The 22,294-nt window shown below is 37.8% G+C and overlaps 1 protein-coding gene across 3 annotated transcripts in view; it reads left to right on the top strand.

Annotated features, from left to right (window-relative positions):
- Window positions 1-22,294, top strand: part of LOC112151416 (RNA-binding Raly-like protein) — a 161,394-nt gene that overhangs the window by 8,643 nt on the left and 130,457 nt on the right. The window contains exon 1 of one of the 3 annotated variants that reach the window (XM_024280361.2): window positions 7,501-7,580. The exons of the other annotated variants lie outside the window; for them this stretch is intronic. The gene's annotated coding sequence lies outside the window, so the exon portion shown is untranslated. Of the gene's footprint in view, window positions 1-7,500; window positions 7,581-22,294 lie in introns of those variants that run through there. 3 annotated transcript variants of the gene reach the window in all.

Raw genomic sequence — 22,294 nt, 5'->3', positions numbered from 1 at the left:
GGAAAAATCCAGGCTTTTCTTCTCAGGCCTGTATTCTTTATCGAAAAAGAAAAAAAAAGAGGAGGAGTGATGCCTCATACATATAAATGTATGGCGTTATGTTTGAAATGTCGTGGCAGAGTGCCCAAAAGTAGCACCAGTGTGCAGAGGAAGAGAGTCGCGGCAGGCTGCTTCTGCAGCTGTTGACCTTTAAGTTCGTTTTCAACGGGAAGTTTTTGTGTTTTTAGTTCTGCACAATCTGCAATGCCGCCACTCCGATCATCTTCTGATTTGCTCCAATGGTTCTTAAATTATGATTACACAGTTTTTAGCCAAAAAAAGTTATTTTCTAAAGTTTCTGCAGAAGTACATCCGAAATTTGAAGATGAAAAAAAGCTAATATTTTAGCAACATGCTAACGTTTTTGGCTAATGTGTGATCTACTTGAAATTTACCTCTGAGTTAACATTGAGTAAGCTTGCACTAACTTCCCATCATCCCTCTGTTTGCACTCTCTCCCACTAGCTTACAGCCCCTCAAAAACCCCAAATTAAGATTAGCAGTGAAACAGAAACAGCTAGCAATATCGGAGTTATCCAGTTTAGATCCAGATTCCAGCTCAACAAACAGACGTTCATGGATTGATTTGTGTGCAAGTGGATGCATCAGAAAGGCGCGGAGTTTGTGCAGCTAAAAGCCTTTTCAAACTTTTATTTTTTGTTCTTTCTTTGCCAGCATTGGAATAAAAAAATACTCAAAAATAAACAGTCATATATGTTCTCAATCATGAGAAAAATACCAAAAGACCATTTTCATTGTTGTGGGTCGTTAAAGGGTCACCAAACAGGACAGTTGGAGGCTGACTCCACCCACAGCCGAAATGTAAACATCCAGTCATGGGGGTGGGGCTTGGGGGCGGGACTAGATCATGATGTGAGACTTAAATGGTTTGACCAATAACAAAATTCAACTGTAATTCCTCGAGTCAACCTGTAGGGGGCAGCACACAGACATTTTTTTTTACCATATTTTCAAGAATTAAACAAGTTTAATTAAATTCGTCACAAAAATTGTCAAAGGGCATAGAGGTCAAAAGTCAGAAAATGTAGATTTAGGGTTTGGTTATCCTTTAAAGGGGCCCTACCAGGATTTTCTTAAGCCTTTAAGAATATATATGATCATATATTACCTTTGGAACACTAAAAAACAAATTCTTTATGAAATATTAGTTGTTTTTTTCTTACCTGGAAGTAAAACAACTCGATGACTGTAGCTCCGCCTGCTGCTGCGTGTGGTTGCCGCTCATTTCGTGACATCATCCTGTCTCCTTCTGGCTCCGCCCCCATCCTGATTCATCCACTTGCAGACGGATAGATCCGTGTTACAGCTGGACAGCTCTGATTTTGGTCGCCATTTTGGCTTCGGCTATAAAGTTGCGGTTGAGAGGGGCTGTAAGCTAGAGTGAAAACAAAGGGCTGATGAGTTTCCTCCATGTCAACGGCCCCGCCCACAACTCAAAGATGAATTTCTAATGCTGCTCTGCAGAAACTATGTCCCCGAAAACGACACTTGGAATTAAAAAATCACTGGAAACTTTGGATCAAAAGATGATTGGAATGGAACTCCAAGGTGAAGAATTCCAGATGAACTAAAGTTACAACAAATGTTTTTAACAACAATTATAATATTTTATATTTAAAAAAGCTTATTTTCACGTCATTTTGGCCTAAAATAATGTTCATAAACCCAAAACCTATCAGCACTTTTGTTAGTCATTTTTTGAGTGGGTTTCTTTCCTGATTCTTCCTCCCGGAAGTATTTTTAGCATGGAGATGAACAACATTGACAGATTGAGCTGCGCTTTTTCAGCCTCATATTGTGCGTTTAAGTGGATGTGAGAGGTTAGCTGGAAAAAGAAGAGGCTGAGAAGTGGCGGAGAGCCTTCCGAAGCAGGTGGCGGAGCCCTCCAGATGCCACGGAGAAGCAGCGAAGCAGATAATGTCCTGCCTAGATTACCTCAGGGACCTTGATTACGGCGGAGAGTCCCCCTCCAGGTCAGCTCCAAGCTGGTTCTGCAGCGATCAGCTGTTCTCGGCGCCGTCCTGCGGGCCTCAGCTGTCTCTCACCTGCCTCAGTCCCGTTTCAGCCGCACAAACCCCCATTACACCCAAGATTACCTCCCTGTATCATGACAGACACATTTGCAAGTTTAACTACGCTTGGATGTTTGCTGAAGTGGGAAAAGATTCTGGGGCTGAGGCCCGTTCTGACCCCAAGAGGTGTCGCGATGAGGAAGACTTCAGTCACACAAACTCAGTGGTAAAAGGTGTGTAATGACTAGCATTGAGTGTAGAATAAAAACAACCAAAACCAAACAAGGATTCAAAGCACAGACAGACTTCAAGGCTTTCTGCCTGAAAGCCAAACAGAAATGACACAAAAGACGCATAAAGAAGAACGAAATGACCACGGAGACAAAACGACAGGATGTAGAAACAAAGCAGGTGAAACAACAGGAGGAAATGCAGCTTAGAACGCAGAAGACATGAATAAAACTGTCAACAAAGAAGCAAAAATGAAAGTTGACACCACAAAAATAGTAAAACAATGAGAAAACGTTGTAAAATGATGCATCAAACAACATTTTCTCATTCAAGGTTTAGTCTTTTAGAGTAAATTATTTCAATATACATGACAATATATTACCTTTGGTACACTAAAGGATGAATTATTTATGAAATATTAGTTATTTTTGTGAACTTTTTCCCTACCTGGAAGTAAGACAACTCAATCTCTGAGGCTCCGCCCACTTTGATGACGTCATCCAACAGCCGGCCTCGGCAGTATGTTTGCGTTTCAAACAAAAAACATCCAAACGTTTGCAAAGATGTATATTCTGCATATATAATACAAGCGTTTCCGCGATCACTTTTAGCTCCGCGGAGAAAGTGTGTGTTAGCCTGGGGGCGGAGCCGGCAGCGCAGACTCTTCCTGGAAGGGGCGGTTCCCCACTTTGTGATGTCACAATGTGAGAACCCACTTGTTTTTGTGGGTATGGGAGGGGCTGGTGCTCAAAGAGCATTTTTTGTTCCTTAACCAAACATCAATATGTGGCGACTTGGGAGAGAGAATGTGTTGAAAAACATGATTCAGCTAAAATGTTTATTCTTAAAAGAACTACAATTATCCTTTCAGAGTAAACTATATACAAATACATGACAATATATAACCATTGGTTCTCTAAAGAATGAATTATTTATGAAATATGAGGTATTTTTGCCAACTTTTTTCTGAAGCAGAATTATTACGACTTAATCTCTGAGGCTCCGCCCATTTCATGGCGTAACCCCAGCGCTGGCTCGGAAGTATGTTTGCGTTTCAAACAAATAACATTCAAAGTTTTGCAAAGCGTTTCCGTGATCACCACTAGCTCCGCGGAGAAAGTGTGTGTCAGCCGGAAGCGCAGACTCTTCCTGAAAGGGGCGGTTCCCCACTTTGTGATGTCACAGTGTGAGAACCCATCATTTTTGTGGGTATGGGAGGGGGTGGTGCTCACAAAGCGTTTTTAATAGGATGTGAGTGAAGCAAAATCCCACTCAGTGGTTGTTTATAGTGAGGAATTAACAGAATAATACACTTAAAAGCTAAAAAAATTATTTTGCATGGTAAAGGCCGGAGGGGAACTACGTCCCGTGGGCTATATGTGGCCTAATAACCTATTCGATCTGGAATAAATCATATTGATAATCCTTAATAATTTCTTTTTTTACCTGTAATTCTCCGCATAGATTATAATATTACACTATTAATACATTAACGTTTTTATGTACAGAAAGTTATTCTGTTGTTTTTCAAACTTTCATGTGTGTTCTGTAATACAGAAAGTCATTTTTCCAATTATTGCAACACCACATTAACTTATTTTACATTCATTTAGTACAAAGCACAAAAAGGAATTCTAATAGCAATAATATACTTTAAAAAAAGCACATTTATTTAGCTAAAATAAAATCTACTTTCCATAACCGCATAGATGAGGGTTTCAAACTCAGTCACAGACGGGACCAAAATCTAAAACACACCTCAAATTGAACACGCTAAAATTAAATTTAAAAAAATAAAAATGTAATTTTTTAGCATAAATATGAACAAAAAAAACAAGAATATTATTCCAGAATAAATCAAATTAAACCTTAAATAACTTACAGTATTTTACTCTCCGTGAAAATGTATTTTGTCAAAATTAGCATATTAAAAACAATCTTTTTTAAATGGCTTTTTCCCATCTTAACCTAAGTCACAATAATTGGTCTAAAAAAGTAATCAGAAAAGCAAATTTTAACCCCTCAACGTCTGAATTTATTCCCAGCTATGAAGCATGATATTCACTTATGTTTTTTCTTTTAAGTAAATTCTAATTTGGTTTGTCGCATATTTGAGACAACAGGCTTTAAGGGTCGAACACATTATCTTTGTATAAGTCTTTAATCATGAGAAAAATACATCAAGAACATGTTAAAAACACAATTTTTATCCGTTCTTGTTTGACAAAGTTGATCCTGGATCCTCAAACTTCTCAAACACTCGCTCATATTTGTGGAAAGGACCCACAAATGTTTAGCAGAAGGATGCTCAGGAGCAGACAGGAAGTTTCCCAGAGTAGATAGTCGGAGGAGGTATAAGCTGAAACGGAGAATAAAGAGATATTTCCACACCGAGGCGCCTTGACTGAGAGACTCACGGGGAGCGTGACCTCAATTTTCAGCGTCTGCCGCTGGGAAAGCACAGGAGCACTCCAGGAGCAAAGCTAGCCGGCTAGCCGGCTAACTGCGTCTGAGTGTGTGCTCCCGGGGGCGAAATGATGTCCACGGAGCAAATCTTTTACGTTTCTTCCAACAATTGCTGCCTTTAAGGGAGCAGTGACCGTGCAAAGGCGTTCCTGACTTTAAAAGTTTGATTTATACACCAGATTTTGGGGAACTTTGTCCACATTTGCTGCCTAGAAATAAGTGAGCTTCTGTTTTTTTCTGTTCTCACATTTAAGTCTGACTTAGAGAAACCAGAAAGCTCCTTTTCTTTAAGTACCGCCCCACACGCTAACACGTTTATGAGTTCCAGCAGTCATTTCACTTCCCTCCTTAGCAACAAAAAAAAAAGCAATCAACTCCTGAAACGTTAACAGCTTGTTGACATCTTGCAGGCAGGCGCAGTCTATCAGGTGTGTGTAAATAAGGCTTCATTCTCTGTATTGATTTTTGTTCCAGGTTTTGACATTTGAGGGAATGGAGCACGCTGTGGCGTGTTTGCAGGATTACCGACAACCTTTATTTCTGTTTCCAATTTTTTTGGTCTTAAAAAACACAGAATGGAAAAAATCCTGCAGAAAAAAAGAGTTTAAATGGACACATTTTTCTTCTGCAGTTTCTGGTAAACACACTTCAGTACAGTAAATAAAAGTTATGTTATTATGTTCTAAACACACCTCAATAAAACATTCATTTTCCTTTAGTTAATTAACATTTTATGAAAGACTGTATGAACGTAAATTATGTATTTGATCTGAGTTTAGAGCCAAACAAAATCATGTCAAAACAGACAGTAAAATTAACTAAATGATGATTTTTTGGCAAAATTAAGGAAGATGTTTACTAAAAATCATGGCAACTTTAGTTAATAATATACTGTAAATTCAAAAATGTGCTTTTGTTTTGTTTTGGGTTTTTCTTTTGAGAATCATCCCTGAATTTTATTATACTCATTACATAAAAACAGAGAAAAACTCAATTTATGGAGATTCAAATGTTGATTAAAAAACTTTATTGTGATTTTAGGGGCAATTAAATGTGGGGTTGGTCCACCAGCAGCAATACACGGGGCAATAAAATACAAGAATGACACGCGATAGTACATAAAGATAAATAATAAAAAAGTTATTTTAATAGTAGATTAATCACCAATTATTTTTTCCAATTAGTCGACTAATCAGGTAATTCACAAAGTTAATGTAAAGCACACATTTTCGCCATCATTAGCTTTAAACTAAAAGCAACATAGCATTACCTGCGATAATTCTAGTGTGAATGCTGTGAGCTGGCCGCTAAAGATGCTAGTGCTGATAGCTGAAAACGCCGAAGTTGAGAGCTGAAAACGTTGAAATTGATAACTAAAAGGACAGAAAATGATAGCTAATGATACTGAAAATGATAGCTAAAAACACTAAAGCTGATAGCTAATGATGCTGAAATTGATGACTAAAAATGCTGAAATTGATAACTAATAATGCTGAAATTGATAGCTAAAAAGACAGAAAATGATAGCTAATGATACTGAAAATGATAGCTAAAAACGCTGAAGCTGATAGCTAATGATGCTGAAATTGATGACTAAAAATGCTGAAATTGATAACTAATAATGCTGAAATTGATAGCTAAAAAGACAGAAAATGATAGCTAATGATACTGAAAAAGATAGCTAAAAATGCTGAAATTGATAGCTAAAATCGCTGAAGCTGATAGTTAAAAACGCTGATGTTGATAGTTAAAAATGCTGATGTTGATAGCTAAAAACGCTGAAATTGATAGCTGAAAACTCTTAAACTTATAGCTGCTAAAATAGTTAAATGCCAAATTAGCCTAAAAAACCTTAAGTTAACCAAAATAGCTAGCATGCAGCTGAAATGTTAGCTAAACTCCAAAATAGCCTAAAAGACAACAAAAAAGCCTCAATTAGCCAAAACAGCTAGCATGTAGCTGAAATATTAGCTAAACTCAACAATAGCCTGAAAAACTGCAAGAAATGCCAAAATAGTCGTATAAGCTAGCAGAATGCAATCATAACTTTTAACTTCAATACACTCTGACTCCATATTATATAAAGCAACGACTAATCGACTATTAAATTAGTTGTCAACTATTTTAATAGTTGATTAGTCGTCGTTTAGTCGACTCATCGTGGCAGCCCTACCATTGACTAAGAGAGGAATTAAATAATTAAATATCCAAAAAAAAGGAGTAAGTCGTAAACATTGACTGCATATGAGAACTGGATTTATGAATAGACTTTTTCATTTTAAAAAAATCAAATATAATTTTTTAGATTTTTTAGGAGTAAGGCCGTGCTGAGGCAGCGGCGGCCGTGCCTCCCCTGCGCCGCACACACGGACACTGACAGCGGACACATGCGCTCTAATGTATTTCTATCATCATAAGAGATGGTTTATTTGAAATCATTGAATTTTTCTATTTCTCAACATCTTTTTGATTACATTGGTACCAATTTGTGACTCATTTAGTATTTTTATCTGCTAAAAATGCACTTTAGAAAAGGTGAGGCAGACACCGCAGTACACATGCCTCAAGGCAGAGGGCGCTGGTGAGCCCAGAGACTGTGACACCGCAGCTAAAGAATAATAGAATTAGTAATAGCAAGTCCAGTCCAGTTATAGCTGATTAGCATTATTTTCTAAATGGAAAATTACATAAACTCAGGAATTTATGGAGACACGTCAGTGACTTTTAAAACTGAAGAAAGAAAAGGAAAACTTCTACAAACGGTTGTGTTTCTGCAGAAGGAGCTGCACACGGACTTTTTTAGAAGTAAAAGTAAGTCAATTTATAGGATTTTTTTTCTTTTAGAAAAGTCAAAATATGCGTTATTTAAAGCTTAATTGACCTTTTATCATGAGTATCAACATTATCTATTAGAATACTCAAAGTTAAAAATAAAATCCTAAAAGCTGTTTTGTTTTTTTTTTTTTGTCACAAATATCCTTTCTTGGATACTAACTTTTGGTCAAACTGGAAGCATTTTTGTCCTCTCTCCACTCTTTAATCTCTTCTATTTGCGTCAAATGAAACCTAAAAAAATAAAAAGTCTTGGCTCTAATTGTAAAAAAGAAAAGAGCTGAGTAGGAATGAGGCAGGTGTGAGACATTTGTCTCGCGGTCCCCGTGAGGACACTTGTGTCAGGTGGAATTGCAGCAGATTGTTCCTGGAAGAGCTTTGCTGAGGAAATAGGAAGCGGGGTCGGAGGTCACGCAGCAGCTGAATGCTTTGCCTAGCTGGTGATCAAGTCTTATCCATCAGCCAGAGAGAATCAAAGGGATAGCCGAGCGATCGTCAATGCTGTTTCTTCTTCCGTTTATTCAATTTATAATGGAAAAAAGTCTTTATTAGAGGTGGTAGTTTGTAGTTTTTAGCATTTTAGCAAAGAAAATGAAAATATTTAATATAGCTTAGCTTTTATATTGATTTTATGTGGTATGTTTGGAATTTATTCTTGACTAGTGAATCATATTTATGGTGTCTCTAGTTCACATGTGTCAAAGTCAAGGCCCGGGGGCCGGATCCGGCCCTCCAGATCATTTTATTTATTGTTATTAATGACCCGATGTTATCTTGGGCTCATTTCTAACTTGTATAATTTTGAAAAAAATATATTTTGATGGAGAGTAAAATATTGAAGGTTATTTAAGGTTTAAGTTGATTTATTCTGGAATAATGTTCCTGCTTTTTATATTATTTATTATTATCTTAAAAAGTTGTAAAAATGGCTTTCTGCTACTTTTTTGGACTGTTTGGCATTCATTAAGATTTTTATGCTATTTTAAAGTTTAGCTAATATTTCAGCTACATGCTAGCTGTTTTTGCTAATTTAGGATTTTTTCCATTTTTCATGATATTTTAAAGTTTAGCTAATATTCCAGCTAAATGCTAGCTCTTTTGGCTAATTTAGGATTTTTTTCCCCCTATTTTTTAGGCTGTTTAGAGTTAAGCTAATATGTTAGCTACATGCTAGCTGATTTGAATTATTTAGGAGTTTTTTCCATTTTTTATGATATTTTAAAGTTTAGCTAATATTCCAGTTAAATGCTAGTTATTTTGGCTAATTTAGGAGTTTTTTTCCATTTTTTATGATATTTTAAAGTTTAGCTAATATTCCAGCTAAATGCTAGCTCTTTTGGCTATTTTAGGATTTTTTTTTCCCTATTTTTAGGGTGTTTAAAGTTTAGCTAATATGTCAGCTACATGCTAGCTGATTTGGATTATTTTGGATTTTTTTTTTCCATTTTTTATGATATTTTAAAGTTTAGCTAATATGTCAGCTAAATGCTAGCTCTTTTGGCTATTTTAGGATTTTTTTCCTGTTTTTTAGGCTGTTTAAAGTTTAGCTAATATGTCAGCTACATGCTAGCTGATTTGGATTATTTAGGATTTTGTCAGGTTTTATTTTTTAGCTAATTTTTACGCTATCATTTAGCTAATATTTCAGTTTCAGCTCTATTGTTTTCAGCTATTAGCTTCAGTGTTTTCAGCTATCAGCATCAGCGCTTTTAGTTATCAATTTCAGCATCTTCAGTGGCCACATTCAGCTTACAGCATTCACACTAGCATAATTTCTGGTGATGTTATATATCTAGTTCAGAATTGTTTAAAAAAGGTACGGTTTTAAAGAATGTAGTTTTAGAGTGTTTAACGAATGTTCGGCCCGTGACCTAAGGTGTGTTTTGGATTTTGGCCCCTTGTACGATTGAGCTTTACACTCCTGCTCTAGTCAGTATTCATTTTATAAGATGCAGTAAAATACTTGAGTTTTTGGCACCATTCACTCAAAGACACCTGTCCCTGCCAACATTAGGGAATGCAAACATAATTAAGTGATCAAGCAGACACATTACCAGTTTAAACGGCATTAATTGCAGACATGGGTTTGAAATATTCATTCAAATTAGTCTCATAATTTAGGCACGGATCTCATCCGAGCGAGAGCAATCACGGCACTAATTAGGTCAGTCAATGCTAGTTGAAATAATCTCAAAAGCAATTTCACTTTCCAATTACTTATAAGCAAAGAGAATGAAAGCAATATATGTGTGAAGGAACAGGAAGGGCAGAGCGATGAGCTCATACAGAAAATATAAACACATTTTAATCTTTTATTTTGAAGTGTTTGGATTAAATGTTGTTGGAGTTCTGGTCACTACTTTGTCTGAGAGTAAACTGAAGTTATCCACTCCTATAAGACATTTAAAGTATTATTCTTGTTTTCTAAACGTTCATGACTCCGTTTGTGTGTCAGTTTTAAGGATGTGAGGAAACATAAAGAAACGCAAAAACCTTCTGACCTTAAGTTTGTCAGGTTTCCATGACAACCGTATGTTGAAGTACCACTACAGGAAAGATGTTTACATGAGTTTTCTTGCTTGCTGGGAATTAAAAATAAAAACTAATCTCAGAAGATTTTGACTTTTTTCTTTTTTTTTGGCCTCATTCTGAGATCAAAAACTGATTCCTGCTGAACTCTCAAATGAAAATACTGTGTGGGCCTCATATACATTCAAAGGATATGTGATCATAAACATATTTTCCTGCCATGCAGAACCAACCGCTGCCGTTCAGATGCTTTTGGGATGGAATGGTTGAATTTAGTTATTCAGATCCTTAAATAAAGTCAGTTAAAAAAAATGTTAAGTTATTAAGTTAAAATAAGTTTGATAAAAATAAAGGAAGAAATGTGCATGTGTGGCTGCTCTATGTGAGCACCAAATTTATAGTTTCTACTACGTTACTCAATACAAAAACATACTGGAGCCAATACTCACCTGACTCACGTCTATGAGCTCTAGCTCAAATCTTGTGGATCGGGACTCAGTTCTCGTGGGTTACATATCAAATCTTGTAAGATCCTGACTCAAATCTCATTTGTTGTGACTTAAGTCTTGTGGGTTACCACCAAATCTCTTTAGGTCGTGATTCAAGTTTAGTAGGCCATTACTCAAATCTCATACAGTGTCTGAGTCTGGACTCAAATCTTGTAAGGTCACGACTAAAATCGTATGGGTCACAATTCAAATCTCGTTGGTTGCACCTCAAACCTCGTGGGTAATGACTCAATTCTGTGAATCATGACTCAAGTCTCATGGGTTGCAACTTAAATATCGTGGGTCGCTGCAACTCAAATCTTGTGGGTCGTGACTCAAATCTTTCTGGTTGCGACTCAAGTCTCGTGGGTCTCCACCAAATCTCTTTGGTTGTGACTCAATTCTCGTGAGTCGTGACTCAAATCTTGTGGGTCACGACTCAATTCTCGTGAATCGCGACTCAAGTCTCGTCGGTTGCATATCAAATCTCGTGGGTCGTGACTTAAATCTCGTTTGCTGCGACTCAATCTTATGGGTCACAATTCAAATCTCATTGGTTGCAGCTCAAATCTCGTGAGTCGTGACTCAAACCTCGTGGGTCACGACTCAATTCTTGTGAATCGTGACTAAAGTCTCATCGGTTGCATATCAAATCTCTTAAGGTCGTGACTCAAATCTTGTGGGTTGCATATCAAACCTCGTCGGTCACGACTCAATTCTTGTGAATCGTGACTCAAGTCTCGTGGGTCACTGCGACTCAAGTCTCGTCGGTTGCATATCAAATCCCGTGGGTCGTGACTCAAATCTCGTTTGCTGCGACTCAATCTTATGGGTCACAACTCAAATCTCTTTGGTTGCAGCTCAAATCTCGTGAGTCGTGACTCAAACATTGTGGGTCACGACTCAATTCTTGTGAATCGTGACTAAAGCCTCGTCGGTTGCATATCAAATCTCTTAAGGTCGTGACTCAAATCTTGTGGGTCGTGACTCAAGTCTCGTCGGTTGCATATCAAACCTCGTCGGTCACGACTCAATTCTTGTGAATCGTGACTCAAGTCTCGTGGGTCACTGCGACTCAAATCTCGTAGGTTGCATAACAAATCTCATGGGTCATGAATCAAATCTTGTTTGTTACGACTCAATCTTATGGTTCACAACTCAAATCTCTTTGGTTGTGACTTAATTTTCACAGGTCGTGACTCAAATCTTGTGACTCAAGTCTCGTGGGTCGCCACCAGATCTCTTAAGGTTGTGACTCAAATCTTGTGGGTCGTCCCAACTCAAATTTCTTTAGTTGCAACTCAAACCTCGTGGGTCACGACTCAATTCTCGTGAATCGCGATTCAAGTCTCGTGGGTTGCAACACAAATTTCGTGGGTCGCTACGACTCAGATCTCTTGGGTTGCAACTCAATTCTTGTGGGTCTTGACTCATATCTTGTTTGTTGCGACTCAGGTCTCGTGGGTCACCACCAAATCTCGTAGGCCGTGACTCAAATCTTGTGGGTCGCGACTCAAAATCTCTGGGTCATAACTCCAATCTCATTGGGTGTGACTCAAATCTTGTGGGCCACAGCGACCCACAGCTGTGAGCTGTGACCCGTGAGCCGACTCATCGAAGCTTTAACACATTCTATACCACAAATTGTGCATCGGAGCGCGTTTCTCAATGGTGGATTAATTTATCCCAATATATTATCCCCTTTATCATAGTAGTGTGAGTTTTGTTGATAAAATGAGCACATATACGGTAGGAGTGGCTCTGAGCGCCAACAATAACACCACCTTTTTCTTTGGCTTTAACAAACACGAGTCTCTAGGATTTAAGTGGATGTCTATTACAAGTCTAGAAAACATAAAAAAGTATGTGCATGAAGAGGCAAAAATACATTATATTACAGCCTCTATACACCTAATAAAACTTTTAAAATAACATAAAATACAAATATATGTTTGTGTTGAATCATAATGAGGAGAGTGATACAAAACATCCTAAAAATGCTCAACAACGTTCACATTCTGTATTGAAATTGTATTTAAACTGCGACGTTTCCTCTAAAGGAATAGCAGTACACCTAGCCCAAGGAAAATCCAGCCAAAAATAACCTTCAATGAAAACCACAGATTGTTGGACATCTTTCTTTCTTTTCCTGTCAGCTGTCTCCTCTGACTGTTACCATGGAAACAGTTCAGTTAGCCCATGGGTTTGTGGATAAACACTGACGAAACATGTCAGCCTTTATTTTTGATAAGTCTGTCGGAGTCCTTTGACTTTCCCGCGGGAAAGCCGGCCGGTCCGGGAGCGCGGAGCGGTCCTCTCGTGAGCTTCCAGCAGCAGTTTTAACTTCTGCCGTCCAGAAACGAGCAGCAGACTCCTGTTCTGGAGAATGGCTGCAGCAGATCCCCCGCCTGTTCCAAACCAAAGATGAAACATCTGCCCGCACAATGCGATCAGAGGTCTCCTGCACTTCTTTTGCCCTCTGCTTCCACACCTCTCCAGTCACATTATCCTCATTATCACTTCCCTCCTTCCCAGAGCACTTCCTCCCTCACAGATCTCTCCACGAGCCTCCAGGAAGACAGCTGCTCCGTCCCTCCCTCCGTCCGTCCGTCCGCTCAGTAATTACATTCCTCTGCCAGCTCTTTTTGCAGGATGATTATTTAGCCGTCTTCTCTTTATCCTCTGCCAAACCACTTCTTCCTCCACGCTGACTCGGAGAGACGAGGCTCCAGAACGCCGTCCCGTCTCCGTTCAACAACCTGAAAATTAACAATTGATTGAAAAGCAGTAGATGACTTCAAACAGGAACATCTGGGTAACACAGGCTGCTCCAAATAATTAGAGGAAGTCACAATTTAAAGTTAGTGGGAGAGTTTTCAGAGGAACGGTGACGCTCAACTCTTTTTTCTTTTCTGTTTCCTTTTAAGTCGGGGCATCACCAGCTGTTATGGCAGATGGTCAAAGCTAGCAACCAATTTAACTCCTTCCATTTCACTTCAAGCACAAAAGAAACGAGCCTCGTGTCTGCCGCTCTGCCTCAGCCTCTGGCTCTGCCTTCATCAGAGCAGACTCCCTCCTCCTCCTCGCTGAGGATGCAGCCTCGCATTCCTCTTTGATTTCTACTCACAGATTTGGCCGGCGCCAAATAAAAAGACGACCCATATCTCTGCTATATATTAGGCAGTTAGACCCTACATACTATGTAGACTTTGGAGCATGTGTTTAGTCAAGGCCCGGGGGCCGGGTCCGGCCCTCCAGGTAATTCTAATCGGCCCTCCAGATCATTTTATTTTATTTCATTTTAGTTATTTTTAGTTATTTTGGCTTTTTTACAAAGTTTTTTTAGGCTGTTTTGGAGTTACGCTAATACTTACATGCTAGCTGTTTTTATTGACCCCTTGTGCTTATTTCTAACTTGTATAATTTTGACAAAATATATTTTTATGGAGAGTAAAATATTGAGTTAAAAAGTTATGGTATAAAGTTTTTTAAAAATGGCATTCTGCTAGCTTTTTGGACTATTTTGGCATTTACTAAGTTTTTTAGGCTAGTTAAGCTAATATTTCAGCAACATGCTAGCTGTTTTGGCCAGCCTAATTTTTTTTGTTCTTCTTTTTTAGGCTGTTTTGAAGTTTAGCTAATATATCAGCTACATGCTAGCTTTTTTGGCAAATTTAGGCTTTTTTCCGTTTTTTTAGGTTATTTTAAAGTTTAGCTATTTTTTCCAGCAACATGCTAGCTGTTTTGGCTAGCCTAATTCTTTTTTTGTTTTGTATTTTTAGGCTGTTTTGAAGTTTACCTAATATATTAGCTACATGCTAGCTGTTTTGGCTGATTTAGGATTTTTTACGAAGTTTTTTTAGTCTGTTTTGGAGTTAAGCTAATATTTACATGCTAGCTGTTTTGGCTAAAGTAGGCCTTTTTTAGTTTTTTAGGCTGTTTTGGAGTTTGGCAAATATTTCAGCTACATGCTAGCTCTTTTGGCTAATTTAGGCTTTTTAAAAAACATTTTTTAAGCTGTTTTGAAGTTATGCTAATATTTACATGCTTGTTTTTTTGGTCAATTTAGGCTTTTTTACAAAGTTTTTTTTGGCTGTTTTGGAGTTACGCTAATATTTGCATGCTAGCTGTTTTTTGGCAAATTTGGGCTTTTTTCGTTTTTTAGATTATTTTGAAGTTTAGCTATTTTTTTCAGCGAAATGCTAGCTGTTTTTGCTGACATAATTCTTTTTTTGTTTTTTAGGCTGTTTTTGAGTTTAGCTAATATATCAGATACATGCTAGCTGTTGAGGCTAATTTAGGCTTTTTACCAGTGGCGGGCCGTGCATTTCACACCTAGGCCTTCAGTAGTGCTCCATCTGAATCAATCCAACCCTCATTAACTATTTTATGGCAATAAAACTTCTACTGCAGGTACAGCTGCCACACACACACCAAAAGCATAAAAAATAACCTGATAAAATTTCAATATTATGTAGGGAGATAGCAAAATTTTACTCACCAAAAATCCAGATTATTTAAACACAAAATCCATCCTTTCTATCCTCAAGAAGATTTCAATCACTCTGTCGTGCAGAATCCGTGCGTTTCGCAGATAGAAAGTGTTCCGTGGCTGTGATAAGCTGGTAAAGCCTCTTGTGGTCCAGGAGGGAGACAAACATCAGTTTTTGTGATCGATCAAGGTCTGTGTCTGGAAAATAATATTTGCGCGAGGATTTTGCGCTGCACGCGCCCGCGGTGCGTTCAGGAGCCTCGTAGATTTCAGCTTCACTCCCGCTCAATGGAGTCACGGAACTCCTTTACCCGTGCCAGACAAAACTGTGCCACAACTTTACCCAGACATTCATTTTCCACCAAAAATCAGACGATCAGACGCTTTCCACTGGTAACATCTTCAAACCTGACACGCCGCTCCTCGGCACCTGTGTCCGTCAGCAGAACCAGAGCGAGCTGCGAGCTGTCCAATCAAAGCTCGTGAAAATCCTGACGTTTCCGTGGGCCTTCTAGCTGGCCTAGCACGTGGTCTCCTCCAGATCTGATTGGTTGAAGCAACAGTTTGGTCGACAATTATTTTATGCTACAGGGCCCGCAGAACTGATTGTGAAGGCCTCCGGGCAGATTTCTTTGACCCTAGCAACAAATGGTGCTGCAATGTGATTGGTTAATGCTTAAATAGGAAAATACACGTCTGGAAGCAGCGCAACCAGGGAGACAGCAATGAAAGGACGAAGACAGAGCATTTGGAATTATAGAATACGTATTCACGGAAATAAATAATAATTAATATCAGTCTGTGATTCAGATATTTTTAGGCCAGCAGAGAAGGCCTTGCAGGCCCTGACGGCCCGCCACTGCTTTTTACTGTTTTTTATGTTATTTTGAAGTTTATCTATTTTTTTCAGCAACATGTTAGCTCTTTTGGCTAACCTAAATTGTTTTTGTGTTTTGGTTTTTTTTTCAGAATAATTTGGCATTTAGCTAATATTTTAGCTGGCTATCAGCTTCCACGTTTCCATCTATTAACGTCAGCATTTTTAGCCTTTAGCTCCAGTGTTTTCAACTATCAATTTTAGTATCTCTAGTGGCCAAATTCAGCTTGCAGCATTATCACAGGTAATGTTATATATCTAGTTCATAATTATGTTTAAACGTTACGGTTTTAAAGTTTTAAAAACGAGCTTTAGTGTGTTTAATAAATGTTAATAGTGTTTGCCCCGCGATCTGAGGTTTGTTTTGGATTTTGGTCCCATGTGCGATTGAGTTTGACTCTCCTTCTTTACAGCATGATTTGAGGGAAAAGTGCATTAAAACGACACAATTCAGTTTGGAAAGTTACTTAAGATTAATCTATGAGATAAATCCTTGTCTTGGAGCTCAGATCTCTTGGATTTAATCAAGTTAACATGTTTATTTACATCGATTTACTAACAAAATCAGGGATTTTGTTGTAGTCGAGGAACATTCTCGCTTTGCTTGCAAGTTAAAACTTTTTTATTGGCTCAAATCAAGATCAACTTATGATGAATGATAAACAAGATCGTGAATAAAAAAAACATATATATATATTTGAGGAAATATAAAAACATAAATGAAAAAAGCTTCATAGTAACAGCTGTTGTTTTATATTTTCAACTTTTCCTTTTTTCATTCTGTCTTTTCTCTTTCAGACCCAAATTTTAATCCATTCTCGTTTGCGTGGGGGCGGAGCTTTGAGCTCTCTGACATGATTGACATCTTGATGATGTCACTCTTGCTGTTGGTGCCGTCTGCATCATCGCTCCTCTCACGCGGCGCTCAGTGATGCTCTCCCAAAGTTTGTTACATCAGAGGAGAGATGACAGACACTGTTCTGGAGCAGAAATGATGTCACCATAATCAATGGGCTTAAAGCCCCGCCCCCTACGTCAAGTTAGGATAAACACCAAAAACAGAAAGTCTGAATTAAAACTGTAAATTGAGAATTGACTATTTGTGAACAATCTAAGAGAGGAAAAAGATACCGTTAGGTTGGACGCTTATAAATATTTTAAGGTTAGCTTTTCATTATTTACTTTAAATCGTGCTAAGCAGCATTTTGTAACTTTAAAAGATAAAGCCGCTGCTTTCATTTTCTTTTTCATAAAAATATTAATTTCAAAGTTATTCAAATATATATATATAATATATATATGTAATTTTTTAAAGCAGTTTTATTGCTCCTTGTCTCTATTTTTGTCTTTGTTTTGTTAATAAAGAGAAGATTTTAGCATTTATTGTAATAAAGTCTCAGTAAACCTGGCGTTTTATTAGATAGTTGGCTTAAAAAAAAATGGAAATTTACATCCAATAAAAATAACAAACAAAAAAAAAACAGAGCTGACATTTTGATTCATTTTTAATAATAATAGAGGCATAATAATAATAACAGAGGCCTATTTTTGCTTGAAAAATCTGATTTAATCCACATTAGTTAGAGAAGAAACGCCTGAAAACTGAACTTTTATTAGTTAATCAGTGATCAAAATGCCCAAAAAAAATCTGTTCCTGTTCAAATCATGATTTATATTTGTAAATAAAAGTTTAAAGAAACGTTTCAAAAGTCTAAAAAGTGATGCACATATTTAAGAATACATAACAGATGCATATTTTTGTTTTAAATTACTGACGATTCACATAGTAAAAAATGATGTAAACATTCATAACAAAAACATTACATAAACAAACACTTTTGTATTGGAAATCCAACAAAACCAACTTTGAAAAGGTGAAGTAATGATTCATTAAAGCCAAACAAATGGACGTCCGCCATGATTGGAGCAAATTTGGAGCCAAAAAGTCCCAATGGAAGAGTTGATCTGTTTAAAATAACCTTTATTTGTGCTCAGATTTAATTTTGTGCTTCTTCCTGAGCAGATTTCTGTTTTATTTCATAAGATTTCCTTACTGATACTTGGAATGCAGTCAAAGGGAGAGCAGAGGGTGAGTTAGGATGAACATTTAAAGAGGATATTTACAATAATCATCCAAAGAAGAGACGAAACCTCCAGCTGCTGCAGCAGAACTCAGCAAACAGCTCGGTAAAAGCACATCCCAGTGTCACTGCTGATAGGAGGGAAGGTGGATCAGAAACAGTGTGAGTGTTTGCACACCTGCAGACCTTTATTAATACAGCCTCTGTTTGCCGCGGACGCCGCTCGGTCCTCGGCGACTCCACAAAAGCTTTGATGCATTCCTCGGAAACTCAGCCGCTCTCGTCGCTGAGCTCACATCCCAGAGGAACGCCGCTCCATTTACTCGACTGCATCAACATGCAGAACGCAGATCACACGTGCGGCCGTGAAGGGATCCACGTTAGCGTTAGCATTTCTGGCGGTTGGACGGGAGCCCGGCAGGCTCCTCGGCTGCTGCAGTTCAGAGGACATTTTCATACTTGAGGAGGTGGTTATCTGCTGCTGTAGACCACAATCCCAGCTGCTCTCTGGACTCGGAGTCTGCAGGAAACGACTTGGAGGGCTGCAGAGGGAATCAGACTCTACACTGACTCGACATTTTCACCTGCAGCTTCACTGCAGAGGAGTAGCAGGTGCAGGAATAGAGTCAGAAATCTGTAACTCAAACTCAAAAATAAACCTGGTCGAAAATTATGAGTCATAACTTTACAAGGAAACAGGATGCTTTTTAAAATTCGTTTAAACATCCTTGTTTTTAGAATAAGTCTATGCTGACTCACTGAAAGATTTAGTATTTTGTATGCTAATGCACTCTACGACCCAATCCCAATTCTTCCCATCCCCTCCATTTTTATTTAAGTGGAGGGATAAACATCTACTCCCCTAAATAAAGCTACCAGGGCTGCACAAAAGAATGGAATATTTTTAGAATTCAGTTTAAACTGTCACTGTTTTTGAAGCTCTCGCCCCAGTTTACTTAACAGAGCTTTTAACCGTCTGTAGCCGTTCTAGAGTTTTAACGTCTGCTAATCAGCATCACGACTGAAACACTCGGGTGACCGAGTGCGTTTCACAATTATGGAATAACATTCCTGCAGAACTGCTCATGATATCCAAGATTAAGATTAAGACTGTTTAGGACGTTTTGGAGTTTAACTAATATTTCCGCTACCTGCTAGCTGTTTTGGCTAATTTAGGCGTTTTTAGGCTGTTTTGGAGTTTAGCTAATATTTTAGCTACTTGCTCGCTGTTTTGGCAAATTTAAGCTTTTCTGTTGCTAAGGCTGTTTTGGAGTTGGGATAATATTTACACGCAAGCTGTTTTGGCTAATTTAGGCTTTACTTTTTAGGTTTTTCCAGTCATTTTAGAGTTTAGCTAATATTTTAGCTACTTGCTAGCTGTTTTAGCTTATTAAAGCTTTTTTTTCTAATATATTTTTTTAGGCTGTTTTGGAGTTTAGCTAATATTTTAGCTACATGGTAGCTGTTTTGGCTAATTTGGGCTTTTTTAGGCTGTTTTGAAGTTAAGCTAATATTTCCGCCACATGCTAGCTGTTTTGGCAAATTTAAGTTGTTTTGTTGCTTAGGCTGTTTTGGAGTTTAGCTAAATTTTTAACTACATGCTAGCTGTTTTGCCTAATTTAGGCGTTTTTAGGCTGTTTTGAAGTTTAGCTAATATTGCAGCTACATCCTAGCATTTTTTTTCTTTTTTTAGGCTAATTTGGCATTTTGCTAATATTGGCTATCAACCTCAGTGATTTCAGCTTCAGCATTTTCAGCTATCAGCTCAAGCATCTTCAGCGACTAAATTCAGCTCACAGCATCCCCACTAGCACTTATCACAGGTAATGCTACATATCTCGGTAATCATATTAAGACCTTATAGTTAGATTTTTTTAATGTGCGTAAATATAAACTTGTGAAAGTCAGATTCTGGTTTATTATTTTTTTAATATTTATATGGAATTAAATTCATACATGAAGATGAATATGTGAGATTTCTTGTTGAATTGGAGCTGTGGGTTTGTAGTTTTCCTGGTAACAGTGCCAACAAAAATGTTTCCTGTGCGTTCTGTTTGAGGTTCTTTCTGAGTGAGTCTAGGAAAATTAAGGCACATTAGCAGCGTTTTCCACAATTAAAAGTCTGACGCTGAACTCTCAAACTTTTTTCTGAGGTTTAGAAAGAAAAAAATGATATATTTGGGGCTCATTTCAAGAAGCAGGTTTGACAAATTCAGAATTCAAACTGAACTCAGAGTTGACTGACTCAGAGTTCGCAAACTCAGAGTTTTCAGTTTCAGAACAGCTGAAAAGAGTTGATTCAATCAACTTTGAGTGGTTGGACTCTGCCCTGATCAATGGAGCAAAGACACTGAAAACCATTGAAAACATTTTTAGCACAATAAAACTTCTCCATCGCTGGGAAGTCAGTGTCCGCATGGTAAATGTTTTGACAGCTATCTCCAGTGTTTCAAGTTTAAGGATTTCTGTTGTTACGGGTTTAAAAAGAGGAAAAGAAAAAAGCTAAGATAAATTGCCAGTTAAATTCTTCTTTTCTGACCAAAAACAGTCATTTTTAACCGAAAAGGTAGGAAAATATATAAATATAAATGACATTAATCCAGCCTAAACGTCCAGCATAAATGTAGACTTTTCTGATCTCAAGTATAGGTCGTTTTTTTTTTGTTGTAAACGAGGTTTCTATTTAAAGTTTCATTGACCTTTTGGTCTTCCTGCATGTGCGAGTCTGCTGCCATCAGCAGTGATTACAGAGGGCGGCTCCATGCAGCTAAAACCCAGGAACATCATAGTTAGAAAGGAAACAATCAGATGTTTGTGGCAGAATTTGCCTCGGCCGGGTGCACACATGCATATAAATGAAGGCAAACTTTGCTCTTTTTTTTTGTGCCGACTGGACTTTATTGCGAGTCAGCATGCACAGAAACAGTGCAGCAAATTGATCAAGTCCTTTAGCGCTGAAGAAGAAAAAAAAAAACGACGAACGTTAATGTTTCTTCTGGAAAATAGCCAGAAATTGATTACTTATATAAACTGTAATTACAGGTGGGATTTGAACCCCCATTGCAGAAATTTGCACTTAAAAACAAGTCTTAGAAATGTGGAGTATCATTCAGCTTCTTAAAATAAATAAATAAATAAGCCTTTTCTTTTATGCACCATGAAGCTTTTTGTGATCAAAAATGGCAATTCCACAGCCCATGTTTGCAACCGCGGTGGAATGTCATTTCCTCAACAAAGTGCCTACTTAGTGAGCTAAAAATGCGGAACGTTTTCAAGCAGCTCTGCATCATGTGCTCTCATGTGAGAAATCAACACATCACAAGCGGCAGAAAACCCGGCGTAAACTCTCTAGATGGGTTTCGTTGGCCTTGTTGTGCTTTCAAGTCTCGCCTTCCGTCTTTGGATGCCGGCGTCACGGTAACGTGTCGGGATGTGTCGCCGTCTTATCTCGCCGGCGCTCCTCAGATGTCGAGGGTTGGCTTCTTTTGTGAAGAGTGCTGCTCACAGCCGCTTATTTTTAGACAGCCGCCCTTTTTTTTTTTTTTTTTTTGATTGTGTTTTGAGTGATTCAATAAGTGTTTTTGGAATTTTCAGGGTTGCAGACCAGGGCTGCCACGATTAGTCGACTAATCAACGACTATTTTATATTACATGGAGTCAGAGTGTAGTAAAGTTGAACAAAGCTGTGAGCTTTAAGCACCAAAAAATGCACTTTTTTCATGATTTGAGTCTGTGAGACCAAAACTTTATCTTTTGTGAAAAGTTGTTCCTTGTTTCAGATGCCGACCTCAGAGAGAGAGATCAGGAAATTACTTTCCATCAAACTCATTTGACAGTTGACCTTTGACCCTACATACCACATGTGTCAAAGTCAAGGCCCGGGGGCCGGATCCGGCCCTCCGGGTAATCCTATCCAGCCCTCCAGATCATTTTATTTTATTGTTATTAACGACCCGATGTTATCTTTTGCTCATTTCTAACTTGTATAATTTTGACAAAATATATTTTTATGGATATTAAAATATTGAAAGTTATTTAAGGTTTAAGTTTATTTATTCTGGAATAATATTCAGTTTTTTTTTATTATTCATAATTATGTTAAAAAGTTTTAAAGTTTTAAAAATTGACATTCTGTTAGCTTTTTGGATTATTTTGGCATTTACTAAGATTTTTTTATGCTCTTTGAAAGTTTAGCTAATATTTCAGGTACATGCTAGCTGTTTTGG

This window comes from Oryzias melastigma, linkage group LG20 (assembly GCF_002922805.2).
Source record: "Oryzias melastigma strain HK-1 linkage group LG20, ASM292280v2, whole genome shotgun sequence".
Classification (NCBI taxonomy): Eukaryota; Metazoa; Chordata; class Actinopteri; order Beloniformes; family Adrianichthyidae; genus Oryzias; species Oryzias melastigma.
The sequence above is the reverse complement of the archived record's forward strand: the minus strand, read 5'-3'. Positions and strand labels throughout refer to the sequence as shown.